The following is a 23,730-nucleotide window of genomic DNA, read 5'->3' on the forward strand; positions in this document are numbered from 1 at the left end:
CCCTCACAGTAAAGAACTTCTTTCTAATATCCAATCTAAATCTACCCTCTTTCAGCTTAAAGCCATTACCCCTTGTCCTATGACTGCAGGCCCTTGTACAAAGTCCCTCTCCAGCCTTCTTGAAGGCCCTCCTTAGGTAATACAACTACTAAAAAGTATTACTACTTATTATTATTAAAAGCTTTACCAATATTACTATTAAAAAGGCAGATCTCCCACAGATGTCCATATACAAAGTTTCAGAGCAAATCACAGCTTGAAATTGCTGCCAATTAAGCTGAGGCAAGTGCTTGGGTTCTGCTGTTCATCTTACAGGTGGAGGAGAGCAGGAGCCAACTGAATTCAGCCTAACGCAGCATATGAGCATGTCCGTGGGTCTCTGAAACCACTCACATAGATCAAACACCAGTACCACCAGGGACGTTAGTGAAAACTTCCATCTTGGTCTCATAACAAGGCAAAAGCATCCCAGTTAGCCATCTTTTCTCCAGTCAGGCTTCTCATTGTACTAATAAGGTACTAGCTACCAGGAAAGCAGCATTTCCAAAAAGATGACAGACAGAAAAACAGGGTAGGGAGCCAGCTGAGACATACATGGTACATGAAAACACAAACCCCTTGAACATCAGGGCCTCCTACAGCACATCTGGCTACATAGGGAGGTCTTCAAGCATGCAAAGAAGTTTCTAGCAAAGCATGAGCAGAGGTAGAGGGAAATGTGTGTGCATATCTGTGTATTTAAGAGAGAGAATGCAATGTAAGAAATCTAAAAGTAATTTGATTTTATTGCAAGCAGTTACATAATGGGCACCACAGCAAAAGCATTTCCCCTATAATGGATCTATCAACCTGTCAACGCTACACTGCGGCACCTAATTAGCCTGATACTTTTTTATCCACCTTGCATTATATTTCAATTTGCCTCTTTAGCTGGCGCATGAAAAAACATTCTGGAAAGGTTGGTTGTACCCTAAGAAAAAAAAATAATCATGAGCCTTAAGTATTTTATATTATACCGCATAAATATACGTCATCCATTTTTACTGCTAAAAGCCAGACTAAAGCTTCTTTGCTTTTAATAAAATTTATTATTGAAAATAAAAACTCTTTGTATATTCTGTATAATTCATATTGTTCTGTTATGCAAACACATTGTTCAGATTGGTCATTCACATGAAGATAAACATGTTTATTCTCCCATTGGTTCAGTGCTATGAGAAAATTAATGCACTGTAAAGCTACCCATAATATAATTCAAAATATGAATACTTCAATCCTTCAGAACTTTCCTACTGGAAAAAAAGTAATCAGATAATTGAAGAAAGCTGTTTTTCATCAGGAAAATCAGCAGTTTTACAAGACAAAATAACTACTGTGCAAACATCAATATTTTCTCCACTGTTACAAACCTGATGCAGTTTGAAAGCGTGCATACAGGTAATTTCCATATATTTAAGCACAGCCTGCAGAGAGCACCTAACAGCCTCAGATGGTACTCTATTTTTCATCTACACACAGGCTAAAAATCTGTCCAGTTGCTTCAGCACTCCACGATCAACTGGCAGCTTAGGTCTCAAGTGTGATAATCCAGTGTAACAAAAACACATAATAACCACCACAGTGTCAACGTGTCATCGTAAGCACACCCTCTCTCCCCTATACAAGTATAGTTCTTTCACAGTATTGCAACACATATCAATGCAATGTCTTTGTTCAGAGTTTGCAGAGTGACAGCCAGATGGAAAAAAAAATCCCAGGTCCTAATTCTTTTAATGGCCTTGGACCCTTCTGATGTCTCACTCTTTTAGGAATAACCTTTTTAAAGATAAAAATTATTCTGTCATTAACTAAAAGCAGCGTGACTTCTATTCAAACACTAGGAAGTTTTACTTCGGGAGAACACGTGATGTGAAAGTGATTCCCCCCTTATTTGAAAGATTTCTGTAGCATTTTCAGGCAATATACATTCAGGCATTCATCTTATGTGACAAGAAATATTCTTGGATATTAATAGTCTTTTTCTTCTGAAGTTTTTCCTGAAGGTTTTTAAAATCTGACAGGTATATTCATACTGCCTCAACAAAAACAGTCGCTATTTGCATGTATTGGCTTGACTATCACCCTTCAGATTTTGCAGTCATTTTGCTAGTCCTTTAGGTCACCAAGAAGGATTCTGTATTAGAGGAAGTTGGAATACTTCATGTAAGCAACACGTGGGAACAGAAGCAGATGCCAGATTTTGAAAAATTCTTGGTTTTAGTTCGATTGCCTCTACATGTTTATTGTTACATGTACTTCACAATGCAACGGAAACAGCATTTCAGGCTTTCCTGCTTGAATGTTTGTCCTTAGTTATTTGTGCTAAAATGATGTGATATAAGTGACAGGATATATGTGAGATATATTATGAGATATATGGCATATATGATACGGGATATATACAATATATGTGAGATATACAATATGTTGCATTATATGCCATATATAATACATATTAGATATGATGCATATATGAGATGATACATGGCATATATGATATATACATCTAATATATGATACATATTATATATGCCAAATATATGATGTATGGCATGTATGATACATATGTGAGATAAGCTACACGAGACGTGTGTATATAGCTGATATATGTAAAATAATTACAATGTGATATACATATGACATCATATATATATCATATACAGCCTATATGATGAGAGATAAAAGTAAATGATATGTGATATATATGTAGCACATGATAGATATGATATATGGCATATATTATATATACACAATACCTACGTATGATGTGAGGCAGATATTATATGAAAGAGATGATCTGGCATATATGATATATTTGGCAGATAAGAGACGTATATGGCATATATGACACATGATAAGAGATATATATGCAATATCCTGTATGGCATATATTGTATCTCATATATCAGAGAAATATCGTATATCTAAGATGTGATATATGGCATATATGATAACAGAGATACATGATACGTAATATAATTATATATGGCATACATGAGGCCTATATATGTAATAGATGAGATACACAATATGATATGAGATATATGATATGTGATATGGAAGATATGAGATATGATATATGGCATATATGATATGGGATATATATGATATATGTGAAATATACAATATGCTGTATTATATGCCATATATAATACGTATTAGCGATGATACATATATATGATATATTAGATATATGTGAGAGATATATGAGATGTGATAGAATATATAGGGTATATGGCACATATGAGATATGATGATACAAACAGGACCTTGGTTTTGACAGACCCTCATGAGATTAGTCACATTCCACCAGAGTAGCCTCTCCTTTTATCTAGACTTTTTGTGCAGTTGTGAACCTTCAATGACCAGCAAAGCAACCATTTTCATTACTACAATGCATACTACATGTTCAGTGTAATAAAAACTTTAAATACTGGCGAGTTCATGAAGGTATTTTGACTTAATAGCTTGATCTTTTGGAATCTGTGTGAATCAAGCCAGAAATCACAGTACATTGTCTCAAGCTGTTAAATGTGACAAACCAGGTTTTCAAATCTATTGAAACATGTTTTAAAACCTCTTCCAAAACCCTTTTCAGTATCTTTCAGTGAAAATCACCTATTAACTATGCTGAAATACAGTGCACTACATAAATGGAAACAAGAAACTAATATAAGATAGGATAATAATAAAAATGAAGAGTGAGAGGTTGGACCAAGATGTGAGAAAGCCTCTTAGCAACAAGGTACCAGAATGAAAAGGATGCTGCACATATGCAGCAAGTTTATGCAAAACACAGGCTAGAGTCCAACTGAACAACTATCTATATTCTGGTAATAAAAGCACACTGCTTTCAGATGTTTAGGAAAATGTACTTAGTTAGCACTTACTCACTACTGATAACTGTACTACGAGGTATAGGGAATGTTTTAAAAAGAGTTTCTTGCCTTGAAACTAAAACCAGTTGTGTAGAATGAAAATTCAAAGCCTGTTCCAACTCTTTCAAAAAAACAATGCAGCTAAGGAAGGACTTAAGTGAAAACAACAGGAAAAGTAGTATTTTTTATTTCCACAGTAATCATCATATAAAACTTTGTTCAGTGATGAAGCATTAAGTCACTTTACAAACTACCTGAAAAGAACAAATCTTTTGGCACTTGAAACACTATCAGTTTTGTTACACAGCATCTCAGATCCAAATGGTTCTTCTAATGTCTGCTTCATTTTAGCCCTCATCTATTTAATTGGTACCATACAACAGGCACATTTGTGTGATTTTCACCAACTCATATCCCTTCTCCTCAGTCTCCCATCTCCAAAGAATTTAAAGGTTAAAAACCATGACCAATGAGAACAAGCAACAGAACTTAAAATACTCAAAATCAATTAAAAAATATATTAATTTACTTATAAATTAACTACCTAAAAGATGCTGCACATACCTCTGAAGTGCTTTATTTGAAACATCAGCCTTGCTACTGTCAGGCAGTAGTGAATACGCAGGGCTTGAGTTTTCTACAGCTCTGTTGTCTCAGCTTGCTTTGCTTGTCCAAGATCAACTTCATCAAAAGGATGGACTGAGTATTCATCCAATAATAAATATTAAGAAGAGAGGGATATTGGAAACAAGTCTTCTGGGTAAGCTTCCATTACCTAAAGTAGGGACTGCCTACTGGCCCATGATGATGGATTTACTAGCTGTGATCACTGCACTTGCTTCCCGTCTCCAGACACAACCTTTTAAAGTGCCCAGCTCTTACAGAAGAGACTGCTGTGCCCCATGCTTCATTTCTAAAATCAAGTACAGAATGGTATTCAGGGAATAAAACCAAAACAAACCACACTAAAATTACAGTAAGGCATGAAATCTGTGGTCTATTCAATGCATCTAGTAGAAGAGGGGTTAAGTTAAGGGTCCCTAAGCAGAAATTCCCCTGGAAGATATTTAGACATTCCTGGGATACATCTCACCTTTTTTTTTTTTTTTTTCAGCATACAGATCTATATCTAAACTCAGTTCAATAGAGAAAGAAGCAGCTTCCACATGCAAATCAGTATGAACGTCTCCATTTGGAAGATAAGGAATGTGCTGTTGACTTCACTGAATTATGACAGGTGGTGAGAACTCCATTGTGCATGAATACATCCAATTAATGAATCACACTCTACCTACTACCACTCGGGACCAGCTAAGTGTGAGACGGTTTTAAGAAGCCTTATTTCTGACAGCGGCCGATAGCCTTTTAGCCAAATCCAGCAGCAAGGGCCAACCACGGAATTTCCTTAGAGGTAAATGAGGAATACTTCACCGACAAGAGAGCAGGCTGTAACAACAATATACACGGAAACAGAGAAAGACCGCTGGAAGATGTAGACTTGAACTTTCTTGAGGCAATGAGGATGTGCCAAGAGAAGCAAATCTACATATACAGTGGACAACCACTATGTAAACTGCAAAGAACCCAAACTATTAAGAGCAAAAGAACTCCTGTCACGTCAAGAAGGGGGGGGGGGGTCCTTAAACCCATTATATCTGATCAGCCTGTCAGTTTCCCAAGGAAGATGAGACTCTTGTGTGCTTGTCCACTACCTGCATTTTGACAGCCCCTTGTATCGGAGGGTGATTCAACTGACCTATGCAGGGCCCCCCTGCTGACAGCGTCACTGAGTCAAATTACTTAAAACAACTACACATTTCCAGAGATTATATAAAATGAACGTCAGCTGAAGATTTTTCTTATACAAAATGCAAGTTTGTGACAGAATAAGATTCAAAGATTGCTGGTGATAATACACTAACTGCAAACAAGCTTAAAACAATACACATAATAACAGCCAGCATGACTTAGTCATAGAATAAAGTTCTTACGCAGTAGGTGTCCCTATGGGGGAGAAGACAGGTTCAGCCCATCGGCTGATCCCAGAAGGTACGATGGAGTCTTCCCTAACTTCTCCCCTCCTTTGCTTACTTTTTATACTGCATAGCACATTGCATATTCATCGTCATACACAGCATTGCTTAAGTTTCTTGTTTCTAATGCAAATTAGCATGCATCCTCAGATAGCACCACTGAAGCCTTTGACTAGCTACACATGCTCTCCAAGCCAAGTTTTGCCCTCTTTCAGGAGGGCTATTTGAGTTGGTGGTTGCAATCTCCCACCACCGCAATTACCTTTGTCCTGATTTCACCTTATCAGCTTAGCCAGAACTTTCTCATTTGGAGGCGTCTGTCTGCACAATTTAGGTAACAGTGTTCTTTGTCCTGTTCTTTGTTTCCCAAGGTTGATTCCCTTGATTAGAATTCCTTTCATTCATCTATTTTGATCACTTTAGAGGGTGGGTTAGCTCAACGTAAACATTGTGCACAGAAATGTTTATCATATAGTTAAAAACTAAATCAGGGTTTTGAAATTTGGGAGTAGAGACAACAATTCCCCCCACCCCCCACCCCGGATTTCTTTCAGTCCAAGACCAGTTCATTTTCTTTACATTTAGGTGGAGCTTGAGTGACTCTAGTCAAACATATTTTTGTTACTGATCGGCACTGCACACCCAGTGAGTTGCAGTAGTACCTTGGAGGCAGGAAACTTTGGGATGGAGGTGTGTATTAGTATTACAATGAGGTCATCTCATCCAAGGAAAGCAATTTTGCCACAACTTGGCTCAGCAGCGGACATCTTTTCATCTTACCAGCTGTGTGGTACCATCAAGTTCCCATTCCTGCAGGGAGTACAACAGAGCCTGGCCATGGTGTCTCCACTCTGCCTTCATTACTCCTAACAGCATGCGCTAAGATGGCAGGACATGCCACTTAAGGAGCCACGGTAAAGTAGATTTCATGTATGTCAACCACCCTGAAAGTGATAACTGTATTTTACCCTAAAAAGCTTTCTGTAATACTATACCTATGTTGGGTCCCAATTTGCTCCAGTTCCCCTCAAAGCAATTTTCCCACAACTCCAATACAAAAAGTTGCCCACAGTTCGACGGTAACTGACAGCAAGATAACTTCTTGCCATATGAAGAATGGATGCAGTGACTACAAGGGGATTATGTCACATCAGCAACAGCATATATGAACCAGAGCTTATATAACACAAATGAGAACCATGTCAATAACATAATTAACTCAAAGGCATTCTATTTAAGTTACATAAAGGGTTTTAGAAAAAGATAAGCAAGACTATCAGCCTGAAATCATACAGGTTGTTTATTACTTTTTTATTTGGCATACAAAAGTTTTCATGGTTGGCCAAATCACAGTATCAAAACTTTTTAAAAAACACTTCATGGAAAGAAGTTAATTTGAGATTCAAGAGTACTTTTTTTTCCACAATGGGAGAATATAGAATAAAATGCTTAAGTAAATGAACTGAGAGAGGTACAATGTGCAGCAATGGAAGAAAAGGAATTACCCATCACTTGAGTTAAACCATGTTGCTCACTAGACAGGCCATTCCTGTGTATATGGAACTGCTAATGCAGGGTCCAAGGACAATGCTAACAGGCTACAGGAAGGGACGGAACAGAGGTCAAAAAATTCAAGCACTCTGCAGTCTGTGCCTTAGGACACTGATTACAAGGGGAGTCTTTTGTCCTGTGGCTGTTGGAATAGCACATAAAAGCAAAGAATGCACCTGCAGTATAAAAGTAGGCAGAATTTATGACACTGGCTGAGAAATACCTATCAAATATATAAAAAGAGAACGAAGGAAGAAATCTGGACAGACAAATGATTCCAAGTATTTCCTATACCTTAGGCAGCCCAAGGTTATGCCTAAAAGTGTTACAAAAACAGGATGCTTTTAGGGTACCCCTTAAGGGAATGTATTCTGTAGATTACTTTCCCAGCAAAGAAGGAAATTAAAGGAAAATCATAGATATTTTGGTGATATCAAAGGTTAATTCTGACAACACTGACGTCTTAATCTAAAAGAAACAGCAAAAAAGCATGACTAGAAAGTCTGCACAGCTCTGGAAAGAACTAGAATTCATGGAGTAAATCAAAGCAAGAAGGTAAAGAGACTAAAATAAAAATAAAAACACTATATTTTGAAATGGAAGCACTTCAAACTGTTCAGGTGACCACAAGGATGACACAACAAAGGGCTATTGCAAAAATAACTCAATTTTCTTCAATAGCTGAGCTGAGCTGCTAGTGTTTGCTGCTGCTGATGTTCAATGGTTGTTCTGTCTCAAGACAAACTCATGTGAAGACTAGCTAGATAGTAGTCCCCTTAAGTATTTTGTCTAGGCATACTCTGTGACTCCACAATTAACCAAATTCTTTTGCAACACCAATAACTGAAATTTGATTTCCCAAAGTGGTAACGATTACCCATACCCTAGCCAAGGTAAAAACATAAGGAGTGAAAAACCCTAAGCATCTGGTGACTCACTGAAGACTCTGCTAGTTTTCACATGGGAAAACTTACAATTTATATGGGAAGGAAGATTTGACAGCCTTAAAGATTTTTCTTCTTTGTTTGTATTCTATGAGGAGACACATCTTAAGACTGCCTTACACAAGAAGCCTGAGTACTGCATCCCTGAGGACACATATTCTGGTTTTAAAGCAGTTTGAATAAGCATGGGGAATTCAGATCACTTTGAAAGTCCCTTCTTTTAGCACCACAGAGTCTAATTCCTACTGCTGACCAAAATACTCCATAGTGAGCAAAAACCAAGTACCATTTCTTTCTCAGAAACTTTAAATCTGTACAAGAAACACAGCATAAAGTCATAGCAGAAAACTGCTTCACTGTTGCAACTTGAGAAAAAGCAAAAATCTACAGAACCATTATGACCACAGTGCATTTACATTCCATGAATGTTTCTGCTGTCAACTGATTAAATACCTGACCTGCTCATTAATTATATGCTCATAAATACATGACCTGATCATCCTGCTGTCAAGATGCTGTGTTTCTAAGTTAAAGGTTGGTCTCCACCAGAAATCTTTTTTCTCTTTTTTGGTGATTCCAGGTCTCTTTTCCTCTCCTTCTTGTCAACTTACCTCCTGGAACCATGTGTTCTGCTCCTCCCATTGCTGCTCTTGATCCTGAACACTAGTAAAGCAGACCTTCCACATTCCTGCTGTCACTACTCCTCCGTAACCTCATCTGGCTCTCAGGTTTTCCCTATTAAGTCCTTCGAAGACTCTGGCAGAAGGCAAAGAAACACACAGGCTTAATAGAGGAATTTATTGACTGATTTAGAGAACTTAAGAGTTCCAATTCTACAAAACTATGATAAGCCCTGAGGTACACATTCCCTTACACTGAGCTGACTCCCTCCTCAAAGCATCCACAGCTTAGCAGAACACTTCCTTGCCTTCACCCAAAAATCATTCCAGTAGAATCCATAACTCACAATACTGAGTAACTGGGGAATAAAATGGCAAAGGAAATTCACGCTGGTAAATGCAAAGCAATGCAGGGAGGAAACCCCCTCCCCTCACAGCTTTGCACAATGGTGAGCTCCAATACGGCATGAGCTACTGCATCTTAGATATGAAAGCTATAATAAAAACAGAAAAGTATGCATGCCAGTTCTGTGCAGATGGTGATTTAGCACTCAGTAGCAGTCAGAGAGCAGCTAGAATTTCACAAGCTGCTGAGGAAAAAAGGGAACAAAAGAAAAGTCCATTATATCACTGTACTAGTTTACAGTTTATCTACATCTCTAGAGCTGGAAAGGGAACAGGAGGGAATGAGAAGGATAGTAAGAGGTATAGAGTGTTTTCTGTATGCAACCATTTGAACAGACTAGGAAGATTCAGCTGGGAAGGAATCTCATAAAATTCTATAAAAATCTACAAGTGGCATTGACAAACTGAATAGGCAACAATCATGCCTCACTTCTCATAATACAAGAATTACAGAGTTATCAGATCGCACTTCTAAAATGAACAAAAGGAGGTGGGGTTCTTTGTCCACACAGCATGCAGTTTAACTGGATTATTATTTTTTTTACGTAAAAGCTTACTTATATTTTAAGAACAATTAAGCAAATTTTATGGATAAAAACATCCACCAACAGCTATTAAACATAAAACTATGATCTCTAATGCAGAAAGTACCCGTGATGCAGATGGCCAAGAGCTGAAAGGCTATATGTGGGGAAATACATTTGTCCTATACTTACAGGCTAGGGTATCAAGCCCAGTATCAGAGACACAGCAGCAAGCCAGATGGATGCTTAACCTGATACAAAACAATCACTCTTACATGCTTTTTCTGTGTCATCTGCTCAATCCAAAAGAGCCACACCAAAGCCCAGTCTCCCTGTCCTGTTCCCCACCCCTGCAGTATGCCTATACAAAACCAAACAAAGCACTATTCTACAAGACTTCAAAGTCACCTTTTGATGGCTGCAAAGATCACAGTTTTGTGAAACCTCTTGGCACTAGAAGACATTCTCCAGGCTGCCTGAAAGTCTGCTTCTGAGCATACACAAACTACCATAGCCTCAAGTTCTACAGGAAAAAAAAACCAAAACCAACTTTACAATTTGATACTTAAAACCCACCCTTCACCGTGTCTTTACTGAAGAGCTGATGCAGCTTTGGATTCTAAAGTCACAGAATACAATCAAGTCACAACACATGGTCAGAGCATGCAAGACAACTCTTCAAACAGACTTTTGCACCTTGAAACCAGATTCCTGTTACAGGACAAAGCCACCAGACTGATGTGCAGTTACTATTGCGTATAGACAACTACTGTCTAGAGACTAAACTTAAAATTGCTCTGGACCCAGCACGGGGTACGCAGCGGGCAAAAGCTTCAGCAGACTCTTGTGAAGCAGTCAGCCTGCACACTGCTTAGTTTTTGGCTTCTATAGAATAAAGTCTTCAGAAAAAACAGACTTATGCAGTCCTCAAGTTGTTTTGAGGAAAGCAGCTGATCCCTTTTGCTTTCATAATGAGAACCTTCCCAAGGTGGGATTTTTTTTGGTAGGAATCTAATATTTTATAGATATTTATGCCTTGTGTCCTGCTTATCACCGGTGTTTTGAGAGTTATACTTTCTAATGTATTGTGCTTTATACGGTTAAAAATGATTGAGGGTTTGTATCCTGGTGAACCTCAGTTTGGACCAAAACCTGATACAGCAGGTATATAAGAAAACAGACCACGCAGAAGACATTTTTTAAGTGGTACTTTACTACTTCTGTCTTAAAGCAGCACGTTCTTCAGATGTTATTTCATCTTTCTAGTGTGGGAGATGTGCTGCTAACTACTCATATCATTACATTTTAAGAGATTCTTCACCCTTGTGATAGCACGAACTTCAGTATTGCTTAAGTGCTTGCTTATATATTTTAAATCATTGACATTTCTGCTTAGTCTTGCTGGAAAGTCTGGACCTCTTTCATGTGGGAAGGCAGGCCAGAGAATTTGCCATCCTGATGAATTTCAGCTGCATCCATAATCACTTGGTGCTTCAAAATTCAGGCTCTGTATTTGTCTTATCATTACATTTGTTTTTGTTACATCATTACATTTGTTAGCAGTAGCAAGCCATATAACACACAGCTACCTTTATTGGATCTGCTTTGCTACTAATAGCCAGGCAATTTAATTTAGGTAACATCCTTCCTCCCCCTCAAAATGAACACCACCATCATACTGATGGATTGCATTTAGCATGGATATAGAAACGACATGTGAGATGATTCCACCATATGATCCAACAGGTACCTATCAAAATATGAAATTTTAAAATATTTTAAGAGCACTTCTTGAAACTGGGCTAGAAAAAGTTTGTGATTCTTTGATAACCATAGCCACTATGGAATTAAAAACTGAAGATACCAAGTTTCTTGAGGACCATATGTCTTAGCTTTGTTTTCAAGAAAAAGGACATAGATAATATACCCTCTTAAAACAAGCTCTGGGCTTTTTTTTAGTGGTTTCCTGAACTCTTCAAACTGTGAGTCTCTGGCTTTTCAATCACAGAAAATGCTTTCATGCAAGAAGACAGGACAACTCTGCAAACAAACTGTTTGTATCATGTGCTCATCATCTCAATTCCCAGCAAACCCCATGTTATTGGGGGGGGCACTCTGTGCCAGATATAAATTCTCTAATAAGGCTATGCAACTGACTAGTATTTTTTTTGTTGCTGTTTTGGCAGATGAATTGGAAAAAATTAGAAACGACATTCATATTTAAATGGGATAAACATTTGTTTGGTTTTGATTCTTGAAACTAAAACACCAGAACATTTGCTTCACTAGACAGAAAGGAAAAGGAATGGAAAAAGCAAAGGAAATAGCTATTAGGCTCATGAAACAGGTAAAGCATTTTCCTGGTTCTGATCAGTATTGCATGAAACAAAACCACCGCTGCTGTTCCTAGTACCATTTCCTATGCACGATATGAAAAGGAAGAAGGCACAATAAATATTTTTTAGAGGTAGAGCCTGGCTCATTTTTGAAGTTTATAGGCAGCTGCTGGACACCTGCTTTGTAGGTGTAACCTACAGTCCAGCCCATAACACCAGTATACTGCAAAATACAGTCAGCCCTCACTTTGGTAATCAAAATAAGTGACAAGTTCCATTATTCTCCACTGTGTGCCTGCCTAAGCCTGCCTAAAGAGGAATACATGACTGACAAGGCAGACAGAACAGAAAAGGAAGAGCAAGTTCAGAAACTAAAGGAAGAGAAATCTCAGCTTTGATCATGATAAGCAACAGCATTACAGTTTCATTTACATTATTCTATATGAGACTTTTAATTGTTTGTTGTAATTATTATGCAGAAGGTTGGAAAAACAATGCTTGCTTTTAAAGCTTAATTATCAAAATGGACAATATAAACACATCCTGCTTAAGAAAGGTGCTGACTTCCTTGAGAATATTGCTTCTCTTTTATCTTTCCTTAAAAAGCACCTGGCACTAAGAATCTTGATTAGGGCTTACCGTGGGACACACACAGCACAGGGTGCTTCTGAAAAGCATGCCTGTGTTGCTGGAGCTCTTGCTTGATCTTTTAAGGTTGAACTATAATTACCATTGATTTAAGACTATTGGATTACATTTCATACTTCAGAGAAGAAGAAAAGAGAAAAATAATCTCTTAAGTGTTTAAGACTGTGAAGCCTCATGAACATGTTTATTTCCTATTTCATTTCCATCATTGAAGCAAGCTTAGAGTGATGTTACTTACGCTCAACAGGTAAAGTAATAAATTTTGTTCTTTTTAGTTCACAATCTTTTGGACTCATGTTCATGCTACTGCAAATCTTCCACTGCAGTCCAAACTCAGAGGATTTTGGGAGAAGCTAGGTGGAGTTAGAAAATAATCATGAGGTTTACAAACTCTGGCTCAAAATTTGCCATAACCATTAACCTCATTCCACCCCTTGTATTATCACTGAGACATTAGACCAATTACAAAAACATAAAATGAACACACATAAATTCATTTTAATGAGCTACACAATGCATGCCTATATGTGTGCATGTGGATACACATTCGTTTCTTTTATGTGGAATAGATTCTAGAAAAAAAATGGAAGTAAGCTTTGGACTATGGCCTTAGGGCTTAAATGACTAATGATGGATAGAGCTTTCCTTGCTATGAATATGTTACTATCAGAAAGAAGATAGAAACTGTCTAAAAAAGGCAATTAATGGACTGAACAGCTCTCTGCTGACACAAAAGTGTGGGAAGCTAATGATAAAGAGTAGAAAGGCAAAAGAAGTATTATTACTGCCAATTCCTCTCCTCATAAATTTCACATTGTTGTATTTAGATTACTGGCCAGGAGTGCATCCCAATTCCTGCAGAGGCGACTCAGCAAGGGTTTGCTTTCACAATAGTATCCCTCAGACACATAGGGCTTGACCCTACTTCCATTCAAATAAGTAAGAATTCGTCCATGGACTTACAAAAGTAGGATACATGCCTACTTTTTTGGTAACATGGAGTTATTCCATGTTACAGAAATATTTGATCCCCGTTTAGTAACTCTTCACCTGTGCTCTTCTACTCTGAAACAAAGAATTGTTTCTCTGTTGCAAGATGGGCTTGTAATTTACAGAGTTCTGTATGTGAGGCTCCTAAAAAGCAATTATCATCAGCAACGTATGATGTCAGCTGCTTTCTTATGTAAAATTATGTTTCTTATGTAAAACCTCTAGAGTTTCTAGAGAGCTGCTTTTGAGTGATACCAGTTAAGAGATGAACGATGATGCTCACCCTGAGTGAAAAGAAAGGAAACAGAAATGGGAAGAAGTTAAGAGTGACTGAGCCTGATTTTTGCAGCGAAGATGCTGACCACATAGTGATTTGAACACCCTGCTGCTCTTCCAGCAACAGAATAACTTGAAGACTGTCACAAATCACAGGTTAGAAGCAGAAAAGCACCAAGCCCACAGGACCCTTTCTGCTTGCCACCAGTCCTTGCTGGGCTATGGGACAGGACATGAGTCAGTAACCACCACGCTGGCTAATGGCCCTGCGCTACAGCGATCCCTCTGCAGCCAGTTACACAGCTACCCAGTTACTTGACATCGGAACTCACAGATTTGCCCAAACATGGCCAAGAGAGGCTGCAACACAAAGTAATAATTAGCAATGCCCAACTTCTGTGTATAGAATCTCTATGCATCGTTGGCTTCAGTGATTGTTCATTTTCTGGCTAGAGTCCAGGTTTCTAAATCCCTGCCAATAGTATTTCTAAAAATGAAAATTCAGCAGTATCTTAATCAAGGAAATGCTGCCCTGTCACAACACTTTACAACAGGATCACAATGAATTACTCTCAAAATTCCACACAATCAGAAAAGATAGCAAGCATGGTTATACTGAACTTGCTTCATAAAAATGGTTTCAATATTGAGAACAGCCACTGACTGAATTCTCTCATGACTTTTCAATTCTAGCCAATCTGTCAGCAAGCAACTCTCCCTAGAAGCCAGATATGCAACCAGTGTTTTATTCAGGTCAGGGCTCCTGCACCACATAGCTATAAGGTGCATTTAACTGCTGGTGTAACCGACAACATGAAATTTAGAAGAATGAAAGTGTTTTGGTTTGGGGTTTTTTTCCCACGAAATAGCAATGAAGATCATCTTGAGAAGATGCTGTTAGTTTCCATTTACACCTGCTCAGCATTTCCCTTGTTTTGCATAGCATTACATTCTTCATGACTATGAAAATCTGGGCTGACACCGTCTGTCTATAGTCTTACGTTGTCTTTTATAGCTTTCAGGTACTTTGTATTCAAGTTTTGTGTTTTGTGATATTGGTACCTTTAGAAATAGAAGTATTTTGTGTCTTTAGAATAGAAAGTTTGGTCTGTTATCTCAGCAGCTTTCTGTCCAAATGACATGCCATGGTTATACTGAAAAAACAAGACAGGAACAAAGAACCAACCTCAACTGCGCAAGTCAATGCCAGTGTTCCGGATTTTAAAGCTTATTGAGTATTCGTAGTGTGCCATTCAAGATAAAGCGCCTGAAGCAGTCAAATTAGCTTGGAAACGTTTACCTCTGTAGAATTTTGCCTATGCTTTTGAATATTAAAATATGAATTATCTGGGAAGTGACATTATGGGAAAGCATGCTGGCCACATGCTTTACAGACAAAGCTTTTTTTCTGTTGTTTTTTTTAATTATTTATTTTTTTAACAAGTGTAAGAACTGTTGGGCAGGGGAGTAGATGAAGAATTTCATAAACACTGATGCTGTTAGGACACTACAGGGGAAAAAAAAAATGCAATCTCCCAAATGTTCACCACAAAACCAAACCAGCCCAAGATAAGGAGATAACCATGCCTCACTTGGTAATCAGAGAAAACGGTATTCTGACTACCATAAACAGAAAATTGTGTGAAAAAGCAGCCCTGGATCTCTTATATTTGGGAGTGCAAGATAAATGGCAAATGCATAATATGTATGACTCAAGTGACTGCCTTCCCACTTGCACTTTTAACAGCTTTATTTGGACACAACAATGGTTTTCTAGTGGCAAAATTAATAGAATACAGGGATTTTGGCAAGTAAGCAAGGAACTGCAGATATCTGTGAGCTACATTTTGGAACCCCCTACTTCCCACGGGCTCTAGGTCTTTCATTTTAACTCCTCTTAAAGAAAAAGCATGTAACTGAACAGGTTTCACTGCCGAGTGGAACATAGGAATGTCCGTAAGGGTAAGATGAGGGGCAGAGAGAAAAAATCATGCCTGAAGGAACGAGGGGGGCAGGAGTTTTAGTTCGGAACTGGTCTGACTAAAGTATTACAGCTCAAAGCAGCAGAATTGCAGTCCAAAGTTTTCCTTGGTAATGTCCAACAGTCTCCATATGAGTGTGGGAAAGGACCTTTTGCTTCTTCAGGTAAATTGAAATCCCACTGCCCTTTCTGCTTGACATAATAGCTGTTACACAAAGGATTTACTATGTCACACTTCACTGCTTCTAGAATTCCATTCCCGATATAATCTAAAGGGCCTGAATGGTGTCCATTAGAGTAAGTAGGATTACATCAGTAACATGATCAAGTCTTAATTGTTTCTCAGGGCCAAGGAGAGCTGGTAATCCTCCAGTCCCGCCAGGAATGCCCTGAGATTTGTTGTTTGCAGCCCTCGGTCTGCAAGCATGTTACTGTTAAAAGCTCTGAAGCCTAGAACAATGCTTGATGTTTTGTGTAATGTTACTGTCTGGTTCTTTGTTAGGAAGTTTCTTTGTAGCTACTGAAGTATGTTTGGGAACACATCTTGTTCCTATGGTAATCAGTGAGAAGCCTGCCCTTGACTCCAAATAAAGCAGGAACAAGAGTCCTTGTCTGCAACATCAGACATCCTGGCATAAAGTGACAAAATTGGGTGGGCCTGCTAAGCTTCACTGGCATGAAAAGGTCAGCCTACAAATCAAGAAACCCAAAAGGAGAAACATGCAGGCTGGGGCTGCTGCACATGCAGAGGTGAGGTCCCTCCCTGCCTTATCCCCAGAGAACATCACAAATGTGCCCCTTGACTCCAACCCTGCACAGCCAGCCAGGTGGACCTGTCAACTACTGTGCTCAGAGCATACCTCCTGCAAGTGGAGCAGCCTAGGCAAACCAGTCCTACCACAAAAGCAACGCTGTATTATGCTAGCTGAAGAGAAAAGGCAGTTCAGAAGAAGCATCTAACAGTTGAGATGCCACCCGACCTCGCATAAATACTCAGCGGTTCCTCTACGTAGACGTTATATATTGACAGAGGATATACTGAGCTGAAAGTGGTGAACATGCTGTTTTTCCTGCTGTGTATTGATTTCTTGGGGGTGGCGTGTTCCCTCTCTGCATTTTGGCAAGCAGTGTATGTGCATCTGGGGTACCAATCACAGCAGAAATCTATCATGTGTCCTACAAACAGCTAGCAGATAAATTTGCTTGCATTTTTCCAGTTATCAGAAAGGAGAAAAAAAATAAAATCATTTTTTCCTCCAGTGCTTTCAATCTGAACTGTTCCAAAGGCTGCACTATGCTGTTCTTAGATTTTTAAGGATTCTCCTGAGAACAGAGGCTTCTGAAGTCTACTGGATATTATCCAGATGCCAGAGCACAGATATGATATGGCAAAGACAAACTGTTTGCCACATGTTTTTTGCTTCTATCTCTAGACTCTACTCAGCTTCTTTAAATCAGAATTACACCACTGATATTTCCCATCACCAGTGGATGAACTCTTTACAACCAAGGCAATGGCACAGCTATAATGAAGACTTCATACTGCAGAATCTATAGAGGCCAGCAAACAGCTCTTCGTTTTCTTGGCCTTTGAAACTAATCCTTTTGGCGTTTCTGAAGCAGTAAGGCAGGCTGGCCTGCTCGATCTCAGCTTTCATCTACTTTAACATCTGTGATTTCGCTTCTGCTCTTACTGGACCACTAACTATTACTATCCAATTCACCAGTATCTGGATAACTCTTTTGTAATGCTTGTCTTCACCGAGTACCATATTTTTCCTGCACTTTTAAATCCTTATAAAAGCATTCATGCATTCTGTTCCTTCATGCAGAAGGCCACACCATGTTCAGTGGGACTCTGTGAGAAGGAAGATATACTATCCTCTTCAGACTTCCTAAAGTCTATATTGCAGTGATATAGAAATTGACTATTGGCAAAGCTCTACAACTATCGAACACTGTTATTGCCTCGAGCAATAAAAATATTTGGAAGTAACTTGAGATAATGTCTCTTTTCATCTCTTTGGCAAATAGAAAACACACCCAGGTCCAAAACTTCCAAAGCGGCTAGAGAGTTTGTGCATGTGAACTTGCAGGTGTGCAACATTAGCCATTTTAGAGACCTAGGAGAGGTTTCCTTTCAAATACATTTTTTTAAAAAAACAGATTTCTTTGGGTTGTTTCAAATTCGGGCCTTAAAAGTGTGAGTCATTCTGAAATCATTGTACACAGTTCATTAAAATACAGCAAGTTAATGAAAGGTCAGAAAGGAGCTTTTCTGCATCTTCATATTTAAGGAGCCTCATCTTGTAAGAAGAATAAGATGTGCAAAGCAGAAGTTTTACTTTACCTTTCACTGGTATGTGAAAATACATCCTTTGTTTTAATTTTGTCAGCTAAATTCTGATGAAAGACAGAAGTAAATTTACCATATGTAACAGAAAAGAGATCTCTATAAAAATCAGTTTTTCATCTGTAAACCTTTCGTAGGAAATAACCCTGCCTCAGTCTAAAAGTCTGGTTTATCAGAAAGCATCAGTATCAATTAGCATAGTGATTTTGAAAAGTAACACCAAACAAAAAAAAAAAATAGCTGAACCAAGTACATCACATTTTGAAGTGTAAACATTTTATAGTAATTTATGAAGAACATAATTAAGCTCCCAACTGGAATAATACAGAAACAGCTGTCATACCTTCCTAACACCATTACTCATTCCTGTCCAATGAAGCTGTGTGTTTTATAAGCTCACAAAGTATACTTGGAAACTCATCTGCCTTTCTTAAAAACACTGGAAAAGGAAAAAAAGGAGGAAAAAAAAAAAATCAAGATTCCACTTTGGATATTTGGTGCTGGTTTCTGCCCTTGATGAGCCCCTTGCCACTAATACTCATATTTTAAATTCACGATTGCCTTGTTTTTACATTCAGAAAACCAGTACATTCCACATGACAGCAAACATAGGTGTTCAGGAAAAGCAGGAACGAGCCATTATTCACTCTCTAGTCGTTGGAGGACAGGTCTCTGAACTTCTCCAAAAGCTGTTTTCTTCAACTGTATTTAGCAAAGTAATTTTATGGAACTAGCACTATAAACAATGCATCCATTACATCTCCACTACTGAGAGGTAGTAACTAATGATCACATGAAGACCACAATGACTGATACTGGAAAAATGATGGCTAGCATTTCTAGTTACTGTACTGCTGTAACATTTTGCTGCCCCAACAGATATCTGTCCGAGCACAATACATGCACGTAATAAGTCTCTACACTGAAGATCCTACACTCCAAATGAACAAGACTGAATGATAACTAGGGGAAGGATGACTAGAAAAAAGGTGAAATAGAAAGGTAAAGTGACTTGTCCAGAGTAGACAAGTTGCAGAGGAAAGAGCTCAACCACCCCCACTAAATACCGGTCCAGTATCTTAATTCACCAAACCAGTTGAGGGACTTCCAACACCAGAAAAACAAAGACTATTAAGTTTATTTCTACATGCCAGCAAAGTTTAAGCAATATGCAGCTTGAGCAATATATAACTTAAATATGAACAGTTAGAAGCACTTTTGTTTAAGAAACCCAGTGTACATTATATCCAAGTTATTTTGGTATAATACTGAGTAAAATACATCAAAAACCAGTATCATCATTCATGCCTGTAGATCTATGTACTTTTTCTTCACTCCCTCAAAAAGAACACCACTACCAGTGGCATCTCATATACTCAAATGTCTTCTTACAATCTTACAGTTATTTTTCAGAACAATAATCACTTAAAACAGGCTTCTTATGAATTACCTTTTTTGCTGCCCTGTTATCAGTCTTAAAAAATAAAATGATGCAATTTTTTTTCCCTCTCCTGGCAACAAGGGTCTGAGAATTGAACTGGAGTATCTGCTCTACCACTAGTAACAAGAGACTGAGCTTTGAAGAAGACATAAAGCACAGAGTAAAACCTAGATCACTTTCTCTCTACCTCTATTGACTGTGCAGCACTAAGTAGTAAAACTTTAATAGTTCAGTACGGAAATTTAAGTCAATGACATCCAAAGGAGATGAGATGCTGACTAAGATGTCATTTCTTTTTCTTTCTTTCTCTTTATGGGATTGTCATAAAATTACTTCACTAGTAACTACGAGCTAGTAATGATCAAACGGTCCTCAATTCCCAAGAAATATTTTCAGACAGATGTTCTCACTACTATGCTGCTAAAAAAACCCAGAATACAAAAGTCAAGGTCACAGACCTTTTAGAATATTCCAATAAAAGCCTGACGTGCAATTTGCCTACTGATGTTATAGAACCTAATGCATTTGGAATGAGGCATATGTTATAGCACTTTGCTGAACTGAGCTAGGCATAGACCCTTCTTCACGAGTATGGAAGAGATAGTTACTTTGTAATAGTTCATTCACTTCATAAGACCATTTCAAGAAAGAAGAAAAATGTATGCTTCTTACTGAAGTTCCCCTAATATTCTAACTTACTACTCCTGTCATCTAAAATGGTCACAACAGAACATCTCTCAGGCAGTATTCTGACATTCTTCTAACATTTAGGCAGTATTCTGACATATATTCTAACATTTCTTATACACTCCCAATGCTTCTTAAAAGAACACAACATTAAAATGTTTCTCGGAAAGCTATGACAATTGGTAGAACAGTTTCAGATGTTTAACTTGCTATACAGTTAAGTTAAAAGTGTGTGCTTGCTCTGCTCTCTTTCTTAAAAAAAGCTTTTAAGTCCTTCTCAAGCTGCAACACTAAGGAATCAAGATTGTCAGTTAATTTTACAGTCTTTTCTTCTCTCACTGTTCTGTCTTCTCACTGGGTGTACACTCTTTGTCATAGCAGATAGTCCTACAAATTTAAGAATGCTAAAGGCTCTTCTTTTTACCAGACTGATTAAATTAACCCAGGAAAGCAGTGACTGGTTGTTAGCATAAAAAGGATTAGAATCACTGATTTCAGCTGGATGGTAAGGGCACACATCATTTGAAGAGCTAACACCACTGTGCTATGTTAAATAAAGGGGGATTTTCACCTGTATCATTGGGGAAGACAGATGTTTAAGACATGATTACTACATTGTTTTAACAGTATTCTGTCTTAGAAGAGTTTAGCTTGATTAACTTGGAGCGCTTCACAGGTGCAAGTGGGCATTTCCTTTTGTTGACACAGGGTGGGATATCAAGAAGTTAAAAGACTTGTCAAGGTCACACCACAAGAAGGTGACAAAGTTACACAGTAAGTCACTACCGATACCCAGCTTTGCTGTACCAATAAAACTACAGAGACCACAACGCAATGCCTCTCAAAGGGCTACTAAATGGTAAACAAACAAAAAGGCAACAGACATCACCTTTTTCAGTACTAACACGTCTAAGGGGTACTCTGAACAGCAGACAAGTCAAACCGTATGTTAGTCTCTGCTTTACAGCTAAAGGAGGTAAGGCACTAAAAGAAGTATTAAGAAACCTTGTATAACTCACACACTTGCTTAGTCCCATCCGTATATCGTGAATTAAGGCTGGGGAAATAACTGAGCGTTAGAGGAACACTGAATAGAGGCCACAGGATCATGCAGGTTTTAATTCCTTTATTTTCTCCTCGGTGACAAAACACAGTACTAGTACAAATACGCTTCATGAAAAGAAAAAAAATTAAATCGGGCAAATAGATAACCCTGAAGACACAGAGGGGTCCTGTTGTCATGGAAACAAGTCCCCACTAATGAGCTTTCCAAGACATGAGTGATTAATACTTAAGTCCTGTAAATAAATATTGATTCAAACCCCAAACACACACATAATAAACCTACTGCCAGCAGCCTAGATAACGGGTAAACAAGCAAGACCGGCATCCCGCGGCGTGCGCTCTCCGCCGGTCCCCGAGCCGCGCTGCTCACCCGCCGCCCCGGCGCCCTCGGCCCCGCAAAGTTTCCGAGCGGCAAGCGACCACCAGCCGCGCCGGGGACAGGGCGGGCCGGGCCGGGCAGGGCTCCCGCCGCTGCTGCGCTCCGGCCGGCCCGGCCGCCGCGGCGCTATCGGGGACCGGGAACGGCGCCTCCAGGTCCCTCCGAGGTAGCGCCCGGCAGCGAACGGGGCTCGCTCGGTCCAGCGCGATCCGCGACACCACACAGACGGACAGACACACACACAGCCCCAGCCCTCCGCAACCCCCGTCAGAATCAGCCCCACCTTGCGCTAAGTCGCTCCCAGGGCACGGCCACTTTTCCCAACACTTGCCCGGCGAAGCCCCCGAAGGAAAACTCGCCGCCGAGGCGGGGCCGGCAGCGGAACCGACCTCCCGGAGCGGAGCGCGGTGCTTCACTCCGCGACCCGGGGGGCGAGGCGCCGCTGCTCGGGAGGAGCCGCTGCCTGCTTCCCCATCTCCCCTGTCCGCGGCTCCCCCGCCCGCCCCAGCTTCTCCACTTCCCTCCCTCCGCCTCCACCCCAGCCAGCTGCTCTCCCCCACCTGGGGCCGGCTCTCCAGGTGCCTCCCCACGCCCACGCCCGTCCCCTCTACCGCAGGCGAGGCGCAGGAGCGGACGTGCCGCTCTCCCGTCCCGCTCGCAAACTTCCCCGCCCGCCCGGGCACCCAGCGCCCCTTCCCTGCCCGGCGGGGCACGGAGCGGGCGGCCCCGCTCGGGATACCGCTGACGGGAGCGCAGACCCCCGGAGGTGGCCGCTCACCTCAGGAAAGCCCGGCGGCGTCTTCCGGGGGTGGAGGGTGGAGGCCGCGCTGGCGGTCGCCGCGGCATCACCGATGGAGGTGACAACTAACGGGCGCGCGGGGCGCGCCCCAGTCCCCCCCGCCCCCTCCTCCTCCTCCTTCTCCGGCGGGCTCGCTGAGGAGATACGCGTCGCCCGGCGCTGCCGGCACTGGCCGCCCCGCCGAGGAGACGGGCCGCCTCTGTGCCTCGCCGCAGCCGCCCCCCGCCCTCCCGCGGGAGGGAGCGGGGCGGGGGGGGAGTTAGCGGGTCAGGTGCGGCTGCTGTGCGGCGCCGCTCTCCGGTGCCCGCGGGGCGGCTTTCCCCCGCTGAAGTTGGGCTCTGTCACCGGCGAGCGGCGGCCCCGCTCCTCTCGCGGGGGACGGCGGGCGAAGCTCGGCGGCTTCCCCGCCCCGAGCCCCCCTCCCCCGGCGCCCCCGGCGGGCTGCAGCGGGGCGCTGGGCGCTGCCCGGCTCCCAACGGCCGGCGTGCGGGCGGTGACCCGAGCCCGCGCCGCACCCCACCCCCCGCTCGTTACGAGGGCGCCGGGGATTAAGCGTACTTTCAATTTTAAGAGCATTACGTTAATAAAATAGAGATTCGGTGTTTTTAAATTACTCCGGGAGCATTCGGCAGCCTGCTCAGCAGCAATCCTCCCAGGGGACGCTTTAATCGGGGGGATCAGCGCGTCCCGCGGGGCCGCTCGCCCGCCGGGAAGCCGCGGCCAGAGGCCCCTGCGCTGGGACTTCCCCAGAACACGCGTTACAGGGGGGTGGCCCGGCGGG

At 40.8% G+C, this 23,730-nt stretch overlaps 1 protein-coding gene across 5 annotated transcripts in view; it reads right to left on the reverse strand.

The window, feature by feature from the left end:
• The window catches only part of SHISAL1 (shisa like 1), an 86,785-nt gene extending 63,331 nt beyond the window's left edge, over positions 1 to 23,454 (reverse strand). For 4 of the 5 annotated variants that reach the window (XR_008747848.1, XR_008747847.1, XM_027789449.2 and 1 more), the window contains exon 1: positions 22,929 to 23,454. The gene's annotated coding sequence lies outside the window, so the exon portion shown is untranslated. Of the gene's footprint in view, positions 1 to 22,433; positions 22,642 to 22,928 lie in introns of those variants that run through there. The other variant, XM_055808574.1, reaches the window with a different exon arrangement.
• Positions 23,455 to 23,730: the final 276 nt, after the last annotated feature.

Source organism: Falco peregrinus, chromosome 6 (assembly GCF_023634155.1).
Source record: "Falco peregrinus isolate bFalPer1 chromosome 6, bFalPer1.pri, whole genome shotgun sequence".
Classification (NCBI taxonomy): Eukaryota; Metazoa; Chordata; class Aves; order Falconiformes; family Falconidae; genus Falco; species Falco peregrinus.